The 17,043-nt window shown below is 51.7% G+C and overlaps 2 pseudogenes; one reads left to right on the top strand and one right to left on the bottom strand.

Annotated features, from left to right (window-relative positions):
• The window catches only part of LOC122688978, a 735,084-nt pseudogene that overhangs the window by 101,406 nt on the left and 616,635 nt on the right, over nt 1–17,043 (bottom strand).
• On the top strand, nt 238–5,238 carry LOC122690342 (annotated as a pseudogene).

Raw genomic sequence — 17,043 nt, forward strand, 5'->3', positions numbered from 1 at the left:
TGTCTCTAAATGTGTCCTTTGTATGGGGACAGCCATCCTGTTAGAAGAGGGTCCATCCTAATCAGCTCACTTGACCTCCATCAGCTCTGTGAAGACATTTCCTTTGTCTGTAAGGTCATGCCAAGGTACTTGGAATTGAGACCCCAGCAACTGGATTTGAGGGAATGCAATGTGATTCCTCACACCCTACAAAGGTTCTGAGGTAGGAACATACTGGAATGTTCCAAGGATGGAAGGATGGCCTTCATAGCTACCGGGAGTGAATCCAGGGGTGAGGAGAGCAGGCTGCCAGGGTAGGAGCCAGATCACGTGGGATCTTGTGGGCCTGTGAGAACTGTGGCTCTTCTGTGTTTGGGGAAGGAAAGGCCCAGGAGGCCCTAGGATGGGTTTGCCTGGGACCTTGTCCCAGTCCTCACATCGACGTGGAAATGGAGGCTCCCTGCGAGGTGCTGAGATCCTGCTGAGGTTCAGGCCGGCAGCTCTGCTCCTCTACTTCCATCCCACTCCAGTGAACAGGGATCCCCCTCCAGGTGCAAGGAAATAAGTAAGAATGGAGGTGTGTGTGGGTCAGGTCCCCTGCAGTCATGGGCTATCTCTTTATCTCTCAGCACCTCCTCAGCTGTGGAATGAGGTGACAGTAACCTAGTGGGTTATTTGAGGTTTGAATTCTGTGATTCCTGCATGGTGCCATCCCAGGCCCTGGAGAGGACATGGAGCACGCCTGTCGCAGAAGTTCATGCTCTCTGTTTTTTCTCTAGGCTCTAGGCAGGGGCCGGGACATCTGCTGACAGTGGAAGCAGTGGTGTGGGAAGGGTTGGGAGGAAGGTGACTCCCAAAGGTGTGGAGAAGACACCTGGCAGGGCCGTCTGATGTCCAGGGTGGCCCCAGGGCCGAGGCAAGATTTTTTAGCACAGATCAGCCCTCAGCAGCCCTGGGGTAAGATGGGGGATCTGCAGAGCATGGGCAAGGATGGGGGCCAGGGAATTGAGGGGTGCACTGGGGGCTGGGAGTGGGGGAAGCCAAACCTAGGACTTTGCCTGTCTGTGCTGGGAGAGGACCAGAGCCCGGCCACTGGGCTGTAAAGCCAGAGGACCCATCCTCCCTCCTCTGTGCTCCCAGGGTTTCGAGTCCCTCTGTCTTGAAACTCACCTTGTGCTTCTCTTCCGCTGACCTGCCCTCCTTCCTGACCTCCCCACAGACTGCATGTGATGGCCGGGCCCTCTGGGTCACCACCCCCTGTCAGCAGACCACGTGGAGATGGATGGAAGGAGCCAGCCCTCTGTGAACCTCCCCTCTCTGTCAGCAGGCTTGGCAATTGCTCGGGCACGTGGGGCTGAGGTCTGGCCCAGGGCTGTGAGCTTCGAGGCCTCTGTGTCAGGCTCTTGGTCTTAGTGGTTCTGTGTTTCTGCAGCCATGTGAGGTCCTGGGAGCCCTGGGAGGTGAAGTTTGGCTGTCTGTCCTTCCAACAACCTTACACAGAATTCCTCTTAAATGCTGTCAAGACCCTGGAAACTCAGTGCCGGCCTGTGCTATGCAGACCAAGCAGTGTACCCTGGCCGTTCACATCAGGCACCTGCAGTGGGAGGACATGTCTTCCCGGGAGCTGCTGGAGCAGAGGCTGGGGATGAACCCCACCCAGATCCAGGCCTTGCTGTGGGATGGGGACCAGCTTGGCCACAGAGTGATCACAGGCAAGTGAGGATCGTGGGTCAGGTACCCTGCCCTACACTGCCTGCAAGGCCCCCCGGCACTGCCCCTGGCACTGCCCTCGATCTCAGCTGGGTTGTGCTTGTTTGTTTTCTGTTGAACCAGTTGGTGGGGGTGGTGCGGGCTAGGGTTTCTTCAGAGGGGCAGCGAGGGTACCTGAGCTGGGAGATGGTGGCACGAGGTACCTGACCACCACTCTGGGCCTCAGTCCTGGTTGTGCTCTGAGGCAAGGATGGGCCCAGGTCTGCATGTGGCACTTGTCTGTGTGTGTGTGTATGTCCACGTGTGTGTGTGTGCCCGGCAGAGACCATGAGAGGCCGCACAGCACCCAGCCTGGGTTCCCCACCCCCACTGCCTGCAGCCGGGCCTGAACAAGTCCCCTGACTCCCCAGGGGTGAGGCCCCACAGCAACACCTCTCTGCTGGTGATTCGCTTGGGGACCTGATGCCCACAGGCTCCCCACTGGGGCCCTCCTGCTCTGTCCCTGCAGCCTGCAGTGGGCAGACTGAGAGCTGCCTGTGGCCTGGTGGGTTCATGGAGCACCAGGCCTCTCCCTTTCATTTCACTCCCTCCCTCGATTGGCCTCGTCCCGAATTCCGTTTGCTGAGGTGAGCCCATCCGAAAGGCTCAGACAGAGGACCAGTTCACCTCAGGTCCCCTCTATGATATGGTCTTAGTCTCTAGTAAGCATGACTGTGAATCACCTTTTTCTCCTTCTGTGTCCTGTCTTTGCACACAGGTCTTGTGGACGTTGGGGACACTTTGCTGTGCCCAGAAAACCTAGGTCTCATCAAGGTGGAGGAGCTGGAGAATCAAGCCCTGCTACCCAACCTGCAACAGAATTACCTGACTGCGCTCGCTGGCCCCCACTGGCTGCTGCAGCCTGTCCTGGGGAGGGCCAGGAAGGACATCTTCCAGGTGGACATCCTCAAGCACCTGATTCCTTTTGGGTGGGAGGCCTGTCCAGGCTGGGCTGTCGAGGGGAAGGTGATGGAGAGACCAGCTCATGGTGACACTGTCCAGTCGCCACTGTGCCCTGTACGTGCTCATCTGGTTCAGTCTGATTCGGCCCCGCCCTGGGGTGTGCTGCCCACTTGGTGGGTGTTTGGGGTCCAGGACTCCTCTCATGAGGTGCTGCTTTCGACTCAGGGAGAGTCTTTGGGACTTTGACCTTTATGAAAAGATGGCATCGCCAGTCGTTTTGGCCCTGCTGGGTCTGGGTGCTTGAGAGAAATGTGTTGTTAGGAAAGCGGTTAGTGTTTTCCCCCTGTGTTCTGGTCCAAACTCCCTGTTTTGGAATAGTGTCCAGGGGGTGATGGGGGAAGGCTGGGGGCTGGGCTGAGTGTCGGCAGGCAGAGAGGCCCACAGGCCCAGAAACAGGCAGCAGTCTGTCCCTGCAGGTGACCCTTGTCCTGCTGTAAAGTATCCCTTGGCTCACAAAGCATGTATGTTGGACATGGTGCCTGGCTGCCTCATGTGCAAAGACAGGCTCCTAAATACAGCTGTGAGGGCAGAGCGACAAGGGCTAGTGTTCACCTCGTGGAAACTTTGTACTTGTCTTTGGGCTTGGGGTCATGTGTTTTCAAGACCTTTGGTGGGTGGGGTGACCCTGCATTCTGGTGAGCCTCTTGGGGAGACCCCTGAATCGGGAGCTGGAGATGCTCAGCTGCTGATTAGAAACTTGTGGCACCACTGGGGGACACTTGAGGAGCCTCTTCTGCTTCAGGGTGCATGACTCATGGGAGGTGACACCCCAAAGGTCAGGAACCCGGTTGGGCTGTCCACTGAGTGTCCTGAGTGGCAGCCGAAGTCGAGGTGTTAGCGGACATTGGCTCTTGTGAGGGCTGTGGAGAGAGTCTGTCCCATTTTTCCCCCTCCTCACTTCCGGGGCTTTGCTGGCCATGGTGGGCGTGTCTGGGCTTGGAGAGATCCTCCTTTCTCTTCATCATGAGTTCTCCCGTGTGCCTCCCTGTCTCTCAATTTGTCCTATGTATGGGGACAGCCATCGTGTTAGAGTAGGATCCATCCTAATCAGCTCACTTGGTCTCCATCAGCTCTGTGAAGACCTCTCCTTTGTCTATAAGGTCACACCGAGGTACTTGGGATTGAGACTCCAGGACCTGACTCTGAAGGGACACGATGTGACTCCTCACACCCTACAAAAGTTCTGAGGTAGGAACACACTGGAATGTTCCAAGGATGGAAGGATGGCTTTCATGGCAACTGGGGGGAATCTAGAGGCAAGGAGAGCAGGCCACCAGGATAGGAGCCTGATCACATGGTGCCTCGTGGGCCTGTGAGAACTGTGGCTCTGCTATGTTCGGTGAAGGAAAGGCCTGGGAGGCTGTGGGCTGGGTTCATCTGGGACCTTGTCCCCATCCTCATAGCCACGTGGAAATGGAGCCTCCTTGTGAGGTGCTGAGACCCTGCTGAGGTTCAGGCCTATGGTTCTGTTCCTCCCTTCCCCTCTCCGGTAAACAGGGAACCCCCTCCAGGTACAAGGGAAAAAGTAAGGATGGAGGTGTGTGTTTGCAGGTCCCCTGCAGTCATGGGTTATCTCTCTATCCCCCAGCGCCTCCTCAGCAGTTGAACGAAGTGACAGTAACCTAGCGGGTTACTTGGTCCAGGGTGGCCCCAGGGCCAAGGCCAGACAGGTTAGCACGGATCTGCCCTCAACAGCCCTGGGCTAAGATGGGGGATCTGCAGAGCATGGTCAGGGATGGGGCTGGGAGCTGAAGGGTCTTTGTCAGCTGTGGCTCAGGACACGTGTATTGTGCACACACAAGCCCTCGTGATGTCTAAGGCCTGCCTTTCTCAGCCTTGCTCTCCTGCCCCTGCACTTGGCATCCTCACTCCAGTGTCTGCAGCTCAGAGACCCTCCAGCTGCTCCTCTCCCTCGCTGAGGCTGGGGAGACCTGGAGGCTTGGGGTTCTGCCCATGTTACCTTCCCTCCCATATCGGAGGAGGCTCCTGTAGGGGCCTTATCCAGTGGGCACTGGGGCCACTCAGTCAAAACCCTCCATCTCTCCTGCTCAGTGAGGAGCTGGTCAGCCTGGCAGGTGCAGTTGGGCAGGAAGCCCCATGGCAGCAACAGGGACAGGGGGCCTCCCTCAGGTGGGAGGCGCTGGGTTTGGACAGAGACACCGGCCCCCGGCAGAGTCAGGTCTCAGCAAACCCCAGAGCAGCCCCACAGTACTTCTGATTCACCTCATCCCCTTCCATCCGTGGGCCTGCTTTTTGTCACCTCAGAGGCATCGTGTAGCACTGAGAAGAGGAAGGCAGGAGAAGTTGGAAGGTAGGGCCATGGCCTGGGGTGGGCAGGAAGGGCGGGGACTCCAGAGGAATTGAGACCAGGGCTCTGAGCCCACCCCGGCCCTCACTAGCACGTGGTACTGGGAAGATGCCCAAGGCCCGTGGCCTCAGTTCTTCATCTGGGAGGCGAGCGGGTGTGAGGAACCCCGTGTGTTGGGCTGCAGGATGCGTGTGAGGGACGACACAGAGCTCAAGGCCTGGCGGCTGTTAGCCCTGTGATGGCGGGGCAGGAATTTCTCACACCATTGCCCTCAGACACTCCTCCACTCTCCACTGGATGGAGCTGGCTGCTTTGTGGTCCAGGACAGGTCAGAGGATATGCACCTCAATAAGATGTTTCATAAATAAAACTTAAAAACTTTTCTAGTTAGACCATAGTGGACCATAGTGTTAGTCGCTCAGTCATGTCTGATTCTGAAACTCCATGGACTGGAGCTTGCCAGGCTCCTCTGTTGATGGAATTCTCTAGGCAAGAATACTGGAGTGGGTTGCCATGCCCTACTCCAGGGGGATCGTCCTGACCCAGGAATCGAAACCAGCTCTCCCACAATACAAGCAGTTTCTTCATCATTTGAGCTACCCGGCAACCCCATTTCCAGTTAGAGGAACTGTGAAATTTGGGTGTGGAGGAGTGTTCCAGCAGGACCCAAGCTGCTCCAGGAACTAGAAGCAAGAACCACTCTTTGCCTGTGTCCCAGCTGATCTTCCATCCCAACCCTTATTTTCATCATTGCAGTGCCAATAAATGTTGAGTCTGATTACAATGCCCAATGACAATCAAGAATATTAAAAGCTAGTTAACACCTTGAGTTCTGGATCCCCAGGACCAGGAAAGAGAGGGTCAGTCCACGGATTTCTAGGCATCACTTCAAGGGAGTGGGACCAGAATTCTGCAGGATTCCTAGCAGATACAGGGTAGAAAACACCTACTCCAACCCTGTGGTCAGCAGCAATGCGACAAGAGCCAGGACCCCTTCCATCCTGACCTAGAAAGAGATCTCTCTGGTGTTTATCCAAGATCCAAAGGGACACCTCACAGCAATGTCCTATTTCCCCTCACTCCCACAATGCACCTCATATGACTGTGGCTCCTAGATCATCACTCTAGGTGTGGGGCTGCCCTGCTTCTCCCAGTGTCCCCACTGCTAACACAGGGCCTTTCATGGAGCAGAGGCTCCATAAAAGTTTTCAGATTAAATAAGTCAGTGAGCAGGGGGCTGCTTAACTCAGATTACTTGCCACTTCCTTTGATAACCCGGGCAAATCCAAATAAACCAAGATCCCTTAGCTGTACAAAATGACACACAACAAGTGTAAGAAGCAAGAATTCACTACTATCACTTTTTATTTTCTAATTCTTCCACCAACTATGTCACTGCTAAATAAATTCACATTTCCAAAATTGTTCTAATTCTAATTCCATGTTATCTTGTGCAGGACCATTAAATAGAATAGAAGCATTTCCAATCTCTTTTACAAAAGAGAAAAACTCTTGTTCCTGAACTGGCTAAGTACAAACACATGGTGATCAATGTCACTGACATAGTTAAAAACTGGGATGTATCATCTTCTATAAAACAGAATAACATTTGAAAAATTCCTAAAAAAAAAAAAGAGAGATGAGTCTCCATGTCATTGTAGAGAACAGGAACACAAAGATGCTACACACTGGGTTCCCCCAACAGGCCCGGGCTCTCACTGCTGAGAAGGCTAACTGCTCCCTCTTCAATCACAGAGGGAAGGATCAGCCTCCCTTCCTGTCCCCCAGGACAAGCTGCTGGATGTGGTCCTGGAAGGAGCCTGGCTGCTGCTCTGGCTCAGAGTTCCCTTTCCTCCTCCCTCGCAGCCTCTGCAGAGGTGGTGGAAGGAGCTGGGACCCCTTCAACTGACTCTGTCCAGATACTCCAGAACTTTAAACTTGTTGGTCTCTGCACAGGCCCAGGGAGCCCACAAGAACTCATAGCAAGCAGGGTCACTGTCAGGCACCTGCTGGTACTCCAGGTAGCCCTCCTGCACCCACACCTGGGTCAGCAACTCCCTGGGCTCCCCATAGATGTAGTGCTCCCTTCCAGGACACCCCCATCCTGATGAGTGCTCCCCAGATCTCCTCCTCAAGGGGCATGGTTGTCTTCCACAGCGATCAGGCACAGGATCACCACCAGGAGGCTGGCCTTGGGCAACCCCTGCCCATCCCTCAGCATCTCATTGAGGGTGAGGCCCAGAGTGGGGACCAGGATATAGGTGGGCTCACTGGGGTCCACCTCCTTCACCTCCAAACCAAAGATCAGTTGCAGGTACTCTGAAGCTTGACCGAGGACAACCAGGAAGTGGTCCTGGTAATCTTTGAGGACACTATTCAGCACTTCTGCCTTTGTGATTGACTCCTTGGCAAGATACCTGCTGAGCAGGAATCATACCAGCTCTTTCTTCTTCACCCGTAGTGCATCTCGGAGGGAGGACCTGGCATCTTCCTGGTCACACGAGGTGTTTGGCACTTCATCTTGCCTGCTGAGGCCATGGTCTTCAGATTGGCTTCCAAGAGTGGCAGCCATGGCAGCGTGAGAGGGGCAGACACCCAGAGGGCTCTGAGGGAGACTGGCTGTTGCAGCAGCAGCCACCTCCTCCAGGGTGCCCCAGACCAGGAGAGAGGAGGAGGAGGATGCTGCATCTCCTTCCTTCATCTGCTCCTCCTCCTCATCCCAAATGAACTGTGCCTCCATCAGACCCTCATCCTCTCTTGGATCGTGAAAGACTCTCTCAGGCTGGCTGAGCTCATGCATCCCAGGCATGATGACCGGGGTCAAACAGCAGGCAGAAGTGAGGCAGGGGGACAGATGGGGACCCCAGGTATGCAGGAGAGGGGGTTGTGAGCAGCCTCGGCTGAGAAACCCACCCGGGGCTGTCTGACTCAGGCTACTGACAGGTCTCCTCTTGAGGGGTGCTCTCAGGTCTCGTAGAGGAGCTCCTCCAGATCTGCCTGATCCCTGGCTACCCAAAGGAGGATGTGAGGTGGCTCCGCAGGTTTCAGTCAGCACAGTGTGAGGTTCTGGGTCTGACATGCTGGGAGGATTAGGGCCTTGTGGGCTCCCCTCTGTGCTGGGATGGGGAGAACTCAGGGCACCCTCCTCACCTTGACTCTTGGCACTACCTGGACCTCCTCTGCTCTCTGACCTGTGAACATGGGCCTCAGACCTCCGCCTTCACCTCCTGGTTTCTGGAGCTCCTGTATCAGAAATGGAGGGGGCACCTAGGGAGTAGTCTATGGCACAGACCTGAGCTTTCTGTGCTGGTAGAAGGGGTGAACTCTGTGAGGTCCCCCAGTTGTGGGGTGGCGGTCCCCTCGGGGCTTCCTTGTATTGCCCACTGTTCCCCTGGCATGGCCTGGTCCCTCCCCTTTGGGGGCCTGCAGGGAAACTCAGAACAAGACCTGAGTCTGAACAGAAAGCACTGAGGGCCCCCATGTGTGGCGTCACCTGCCCAGGGCCTCCCGCGGGTCCTAGGCTGGGGAAATGCTCAGTGCTCACCTCCTCCTCACATCCCGCCTGGCCTCCTAACACTGACCACAGAGGTGGGAGGTCTACTCAATCCTGCTTCAGGGTCTTGGGAGTCCATCCTCTGTGGATCTGAAGCCTCAACCTTCTGCCCTAACACCTCACCTCCAGAGGCCCCTAAGCCAGAGATCAATAAACTGCTCAACCCACTCTGGGGCCTGCAACACCCACCACTAGGGCCAGGATCCCTCCCTGCCTTGGGGTCTAACAGCCTCAGTCCTTCCTCACATGGATCCTGGACTCCAGGCAGGGCCAGGGATTCTCCTGTTTGCCATTTTAAGGCCCCACCATTCTTACGAGGTCCCTAGTCTCTCTGAGACCCGGATGTCAAGAAATGCTGCACGAAGTCGTCCTGCCTCAAGATTACCAGGGTCCCCTGTGTTCTGGGGTCTGGCTTCCCTCAGACCTATCTCAGGGTCCTCACCTTGACTCCCATTAGGACTTGGGCTCCGTCCTCTCCCAGTTTGAGGCCTGGCTCCTCACACCAGGGCCCCAGTCTCTCTGAGACCCGGATGTCAGGAAGTCAGGACAGGCCTAGTATGCTCTTCTCACCGCAGGGTCTCCCAAGGCAGATGACAGGGGTGGGGCTCTCTGGGGTCCCATCAGTCTTCCCTTGGGGCCCCCTCAGTCCTCCCTCAGGACCTTACCTTGTCTCCAGGCAGGACCTGGCATTCTCTCCTCGCCCCAAACCTGGCCCCGTCCCTCTAACCAGGTCCACAGTCTTTCTGAGACCTGGATGTCACAAAGTGAGTACAGGCCTAGAGCACAAATTCCACACCGAGACCTCCCAGGGCCGAAGGTAGGGGTGGGGATCTGTGGGGTCGCCTCAGATTGGGGTCCAGGGTCCCCTGAGTCCTCCATCAGTGTACTCCCTTTGACTTCTTGGAGGACCTGGACACTCCCCTCTGCCCATGTGAGATCCCATCCCTTATCCTAGGTCCCCAATCTGTCTGAGACCCTGATAGGGAAGTCAGAACACCCTGTGAAGTGCTCATCCCCATCCCACCACCAGGGATGCCCAGGGCTGGCAGTAGAAGAGTGGAACTGTGGGGTCACCTGTGTTCTCCCTCTGGGTTCTCATCCTGAGCCTTGGCAGATCCTGGGATGCCAAAGTCCTCAGCAGAGACCAGACCCTCACACCAAGGGCCTCACTGCCCTGAGGCCCCAGGAGGAGGCTATGGACATTACATCAGGGCTCCAAGCCAAGGACTTCTTCATGGCTTAGGATGCCATGGGCTGAGATGATGTCCTGGGAGTCACTCAGCCTTCCCTATGCTCTTTGCCATGACTCTCAGCTAGTCTGGGCACTGCCACCCTCTGCCCACCTAATTTTGTATCCCTTAGAGACCCAGGCCATCTTGAGCCAGGACAACTGAGAGGGAAACCAGGGTTGGGGGGCTCATTCCCACAACCCTGCCGGGATCTCCCAGGGCTAAAAGCAGTGATGACCTGTATGTCCTGGGGCACCAGAGGCCCCCTCAGGGTTCTACCTTGACTCCTAGCACAGCTAGGCTCCTTCACTCTGCTGACCTGAACCCAAGGTCTATGACCCAGGCCCTCACTTCCCCACCTCCCAGTGGGATCAGTGATGTCACATCTGGACGCCATGCCTCGTGGTCCCCCAGGGCTGTCAGGAGGACCACACATGCATACCCTGGGAACCCTCAGTCTCCTCTGGTCCTCACTTGGAGTTTCTGCAGGATGTGGGCCCCTCCCTCTGTCCACATGAGACAAGCCTCTGACTCCAGGAGTTCACTGAGGAAGCCAGGCAGGGGGCTAGGTCTGACAGGCTGGCCCCGGGTCCCCAGGATTCCCACTAGAGTTGAAGTTGTAGTTTACGGGACCCTCTGTTCTGGAGTAACTGGACCCCCTTGTCCTCACTGGAGGGGGCCTCCTTGACATTTTAGAGAAGGCTGCAGTCCCAACACAGATGCTTGATGGGGAGCCGTGACACCCATGACTGTGGGGGAGCACATGGAACCACACATCTTCTCATGGGACCCCCCTCACTGGTCACCAGACTTCGGAAATATTTTGTAGGAAGGATGATTCAGCTGAAGAGAGTAAACAGCAGCAGGTGAGTTAAGGGAACCCTTGCTTTGATGATTAGATAATATTACCAACTGGAGTGCCATGATTTTAACTGTTTAATTCTCATTCACAGAGAGGAATACGTCTCACATGTCAGTGTGGTGTGTGTCCAATATATATGTATAATGTCTGGAGATTACATGTTCTTATATACTTATATATGGAGATACCAGGTATATGTATGAAGCATATTCTGTATGTTCCAGTACCCAGACGTATGTGTGGCCACACAGCCCTGAAGGGCACAGATACTCACCCCGCTGTGGATGCTGTAAGAGTCCACCAGCCCCCTGATCACTGTGCTTTAAAAGACAGGCTTCCCTCTGCCTGAGATCCAGTCCACCTGGGGCAGTGAGCCTGCAGGAGAGCTTGGAATCCCCAGGAGCTGGGATACAGGGGAGGAGAGGGGGCAGTGGAATGAAAGAGCAGGGTTGTAGTCTGAACATAAGAGCCATCTTTAGCCGGCTGTGCCTCTGACCCCTACATTCAGGAAACTTCTCCATCCTCACACACAGTCCTACACCCTATCCCTCCTCTATGGCTCTTGTGTCCACTTCAGTAGGGATGGTGTCTTGATAGGGCTAGTGAAAGGTTGTTGCTGACCCACGAAAAGACACCAGGATTCTTGGCCTCTGGAGGAGAAGAGTTCAATCTGGGGCCAGAGATGAGTCTTGATCACTGAGAGCTTTTGTGTAATAAAGTTTTATTAAAGTATAAAGGAGATAGAGAAAGCGTCTGACATAGGCATCAGAAGGGGGCAGAAAGAATACCCTCCTGTTAGTCTTCAGCTGGATGTTATATAGTCACTAGCAGTCTGTTAATGAAAGAAAGGAATGTCTTAAAACTCAGAATGGCACCAGGCCCCTCATCCATAAGATGTATTTTGGGATAATCTTGGCACCAGACAATTCATCCCGGGCCATAAAACAATTGACTTGAATCTTGTAGAAGGGCAGATTACCATACAAATAGTTTCATTTACATAGATTAGGGGAACAATATCTGAGTATAACATAATGGTTTGTCAAGTAGGTTTTGAACCATTAGGCAGAACCAACTTGAAGACAGAGTCTGGGGTAAATGCATAGTACATTAACATAGCTTAAGACAAACATTTCCCAGAAAAATGCATTGGTTAACTCAAGGTTTGAGAATAGTTAACTTCAGGTGAAACCAGGTGTCATTATGGCAACAGAGTATTTTAAGTGAAACCTCCTTTTAAATTTGTATAGAGAAGGAAAAAATATCACTAGTTTGTTTCCTCCTGCCGCTTAAGAGAGATAAAAATGTCTGACACTTGCAGCCTATTTCCTCCGTTTGGAGACCTCTGGCCTTCCTGCCTGTTACCCTCTCACTAAGGAGGCCATGTGGGCAAAATCCTGTGTCAGTCTCTCATGGGCAATGATGCCTGGCTTCCCTGTGTTTTCTCCATTATGTGACCTGAGGCATCAGGTGGGAGGACAGCTGGATTCCCCTTGACTGTCAGGGAGACAATTCAGGCCCCTAGGGGGACGAGGCTTTGCACCCACAGGAAGCTCGGTTTGAATACGTATCCTGCTACCCAGTGAAATCATGGACACTCAAAGTCTGGATTTCTCCAGCTGTAAAATGGGCCTCATAACAGCACAAGGTGAAAGCATTGGTGTGAGTTCCCATTTGATGTGACCTGTCTGTAAAAAGCTTGGTCAGTGGATGTAGCTATTGTTCCTGAGGGTCAGAGATGTACCTTCCCCAACATTGTGAAAGTTCCGAACCAGTACATATCTTCAGAACCTCATGTACATTGATTGATTCAGTTTTTCTTTTCTCCCTGAAAATCTTTTATGGGGAATGGTAAATATGACATAACTTGTCTAGACCGAGCAAGGGTGATGGTCACAGTCCTGGCCCAGGGCAGGGCAAATGCTCTGGGCTGTGGGAAATGGCCAGGAGGAGGAGCATAAAGACCTCCAGGTGGACTACCCTGATCCAAATCCCCTCCACAAGGCTCTGAAAAAGAGGGTCTTCCCGGGGGACCCATTGAATGTCTAGGGAGTTTCTGCCTTGGACCTACCACCTCTTCTCCCAAGTGCATGTTTCCTTGGGTGTGGAACCTCATTCCAAATCTCCCCTGCACAGCCTGGAACTGGAGGGTCTCCTCTACACCCCATTATTTGAAACCATTCTTCCTCTCACAAAATCCTTCAAGGTGTGTAACACTCTGAGTTACCCATTTCTGATCCTAACGTGCTGTTTTCTCTAATATTTTTAGTTTTGTTTTCAGCTTTTCCTTCTGGAAAGTAGTCAGAATAGGAATTATGTCCAGAGAACATGAACCTGCAAACATAATGTGCTCAAAGTTGCCTCCTGATGGTTCGGGTAGGACTCTAAAATGCTTTAGGCTGGCTGTGCCTTTCGCAGCTTGATCCCTAGTGATCAGTCAACCTGAGAAGTCACTTGATGATGTCACACACCCAGGCACACACACAGAATATCTATATACCTATTAGAATGGCCAAACTCTGCTCCTGGGACAACACCACACTCTGTTGAGTATTTGTACCATTGAGAACTCCCATTCATTGTTGGTGAGAATACAAAATGGCACAGGCATGTTGGAAGATAGCTTGGCAGTTTCTTATAAAACTAAACATGCTCTTACTGTATGGTCCAGCAACCATATGGGTCTTTACCCAAAAGACTTGAGAACTTATGTCCACACAAAAACTTACACATGAATGTTTTTAGTGACTTGACTTATTATTGTCAAAACATAGATGCAAACCAGACATCCTTGAGTCAGTGAAAGGATAAACTTTGGTACATCTAGAAAGCGCAATTTCATTTACAATTGTCCAAACTAATAGAATATACAATGCCAAGAGGGAATCCTAGTGCAAACTATAATCTCTAGGTGATTATGACATATCAGTGTAAGTTCCTCAGTTATAATGAATGTACCAGTCTGGTGTGGTTCTTAATAACAGAGAAGGGTATGTTTGTTTGGAGCCAGGAAGTAAACAGAAAATCACCGTACCATGTCTCTATTTTTGTGTTCATGGAAAAGTGCTGTAAAAAATAAAAATAAAAAAGTCTTGGGTTTCCCTGGTGGCTCAGTGGTAAAGAATCCACCTACCAATGCAGGAGATATGGGTATTATCCCTGATCCGGGAAGATTTCACATGCTGTGGAGCTACTAAGCTGGTGTGCTGCAACTATTGCCCTAGAGCCCATGGGAAAATGGATTGACTACCCACTACTGTATTTTGGCCTGAAGAATTCCATGGACTGTATAACCGATGGGGTTGCAAAGAGTCAGACAAGACTGAGCGACTTTCACTAGAGCCCATGAGCTGCAGCTACTGAAGCCCAAGTACCTAGAGCCCCTGCTCCACAACAAGAGAAGCCACAGCAGTGAGAAGCCTTTGCACCGCAACTAGAGAGTAACCCCTGCTCTCCACAACTAGAGTAAAGCCCGTGCAGCAACGAAGACCCAGAACAGCCAAAAATAAATAAATAAATAAAATCATATTTTAAAAGTCTTTTTTAAAACATAGTTATAAACAATATCTAAACAACATAGCAGGAGAAAGCCCTGAGGAACAGTGAAGACTGTGCGGAGCTGGTTCTTGGGTTTGGGGGACAGGGTGGGGAGCAGAGGGGAAGTTAGGGAGGAGCTCTGGGCTGCATAGGTGCAGAGGGTGGTATGGGTAAGGAGACAAGATTTTAAACTTTGGACCAATTTCATTGCACTAAACTGAGGTGGCCCCAGACCATAGGTATAAATACCCTGGGGTAACACTTGGACAGCTGTAAAGGTAGATTAATTGAGGCAACTGAAAGCAGAGACATCACTTTGCCAACAAAGGTCCATCTAATCAAAGCTATGATTTTTCCAAAAGTCATGTATGGATGCGAGAGTTGGACTATAAAGAAAGCTGAGCGCCAAAGAATTGATGTTTTTGAACTGTGGTGTTGGAGATGACTCTTGAGAGTCCCTTGGACTGCAAGGAGATCCAACCGGTCAATCCTAAAGGAAATCAGTTCTGAATATTCATTGGAAGGACTGGTGCTGAAGCTGAAGCTCTAATACTTTGGCCACCTGATGCAAAGAACTGACCCATTGGAAAAGACCCCAATGCTGGGAAAGATTGAAGGCGGGAAGAGAAGGGGATGATAGAGGATGAGATGGTTGGATGGCATCATTGACTCGATTGACATTAGCTCGAGTAAGCTTCCAGAGTTGGTGATGGACAGGGAGGCCTGGCATGCTGCAGTCCATGGGGTCACAAAGAGTCAGACACGAATGAGTGACTGAACTGAACCAAACTGTTTCCTGAGTCTGTGCAAATATCCACCTGACACACCAGCTAGCAAAGGACTGACCTTTCTTTAAAAAGTACTATCTCAACAGATACAAAGAACAGACTAAATAGGACTGGAGTATGAGATAGATCCAAACAGTAATAGCAGATACGCTTTAACAAATTAAGTATATATATGGTGGCACAGTGGTAAAAGAATCTGCCTGCAATGCAGGAGATGCAAGAGACTCGAGTTCAATCCCTGGGTCAAGAAGATCCCCTGGAGAAGGAAACAGCAAACCACTCCAGTATTCTTGCCTAGAGAATCCCATGGACAGAGGAGCTGGCGTTCTACAGTCCATAGGGCTGCAAAAAGTTGGACATGACTGAAGCAATTGAGAAGCAGCAGTGTAGTCCAAAAATTAATATATAGCTAAAAATCCAAATGTACACCCACATATACATGTTTAGTACAGACATTGTGGTTTGTCCATGTATGAGTATATAAGCACATAATCTTTTTTTTTTTTTTTTTTAAGTCGCTCAGTCGGGTCTGACTCTTTGTGACCCCATGGACTATAGAGTCCATGGAATTCTCCAGGCCAGATTACTGGAGTGGGTAGCCTTTCCCTTCTCCAGGGCATCTTCCCAACCCAGGGATCAAACCCAGGTCTCCCACATTGCAGGAGGATTCTTTACCAGTTGAGCCACAAGGGAAGCCTAAGAATACTGAGGTGGGTAGCCTTCTCCAGCAGATCTTCCCATCCCAGGAATTGAACCGGGTCTCCTGCATTGCATTTGGATTCTTTACCAACTGAGCTATGAGGAAAACATAATCTAAGCACATATTATACATACATATCTGACACACACCACATAGACATGTGAAAAGTATTCATCAATATGAATGAGGATTAAACAGTGAAATGGACAGCACTCCTACAGGATCAACTCTTATGGCTGAGCACTGATGAATTGATGCTTTAGAACTGCGGTGTTGGAGAAGACTCTTGAGAGTCCCTTGGACAGCAAGGAGATCAAATCAGTCAATCCTAAAGGAAATCAACCCTGAATATTCATTGGATATGATGTCATATGTGACATCACTGATCCCTCTGGGAGGGGAGAAGTGAGGGCCTGGGTCATGGAGCTCGGGTTCAGGTCAGCAGAGTGAAGGAGCCCAGCTATGCTAGGAGTCAAGGTAGACCTCTGAGCGGGGTGCTGGGACCCCAGGACATACAGATCGTCACTAATTTTAGCCCAGGGAGACCCTGGTGGCAGCATGAGCACAGGGTCGCAGAGACACTGGAGACTTGATATAAGGGGAGGGGCCTCAGAGGCTGAAGGGGAGGATCATAGGTTCTAAAAGAGTCTGGGTGAGGACCCTGAGGGAGGACTGTGGGGACTCTGGACCCCATTATTGAGTGGGCATGAACCATGAACTTCCAGATGTTCAAGCTGGTTTTAGAAAAGGCAGAGGAACCAGAGGTCAAATTGCCAACATCTGCTGAATCATCAAAAAAGCAGGATAGTTCCAGAAAAACATCTATTTCTGCTTTATTGACTGTGCCAAAGCCTTTGACTGCATGGATCACAATAAACTGTGGAAAATTCTGAAAGGAATGGGCACACCAGACCACCTGACCTGCCTCTTGAGAAACCTGTATGCAGGTCAGGAAGCAACAGTTATAACTGGACATGGAATAGCAGACTGGTTCCAAATAGGAAAAGGAGTACGTCAAGGCTGTATGTTGTCACCCTACTTATTTAACTTATATGCAGAGTACATCATGAGAAACGCTGGGCTGGAGGAAGCACAAGCTGGAATCAAGATTGCTGGGAGAAATATCAATAACCTCAGATATGCAGATGATACCACCCTTATAGCAGAAAGTGAAGAAGAACTAAAGAGCCTCCTTGATGAAAGTGAAAGAGGAGAGTGAAGAAGTTGGCTTTAAGCTCAACATTTAGAAAACTAAGATCATGGCATCTGATCCCATCACTTCATGGTAAATAGATGGGGAAACAGTGGAAATAGTGGCTGACTTTATTTTTCTGGGCTCCAAAATCACTGCAGATGGTGATTGCAGCAATGAAAT

Source organism: Cervus elaphus, chromosome X, assembly GCF_910594005.1.
Source record: "Cervus elaphus chromosome X, mCerEla1.1, whole genome shotgun sequence".
Lineage (NCBI taxonomy): Eukaryota > Metazoa > Chordata > Mammalia > Artiodactyla > Cervidae > Cervus > Cervus elaphus.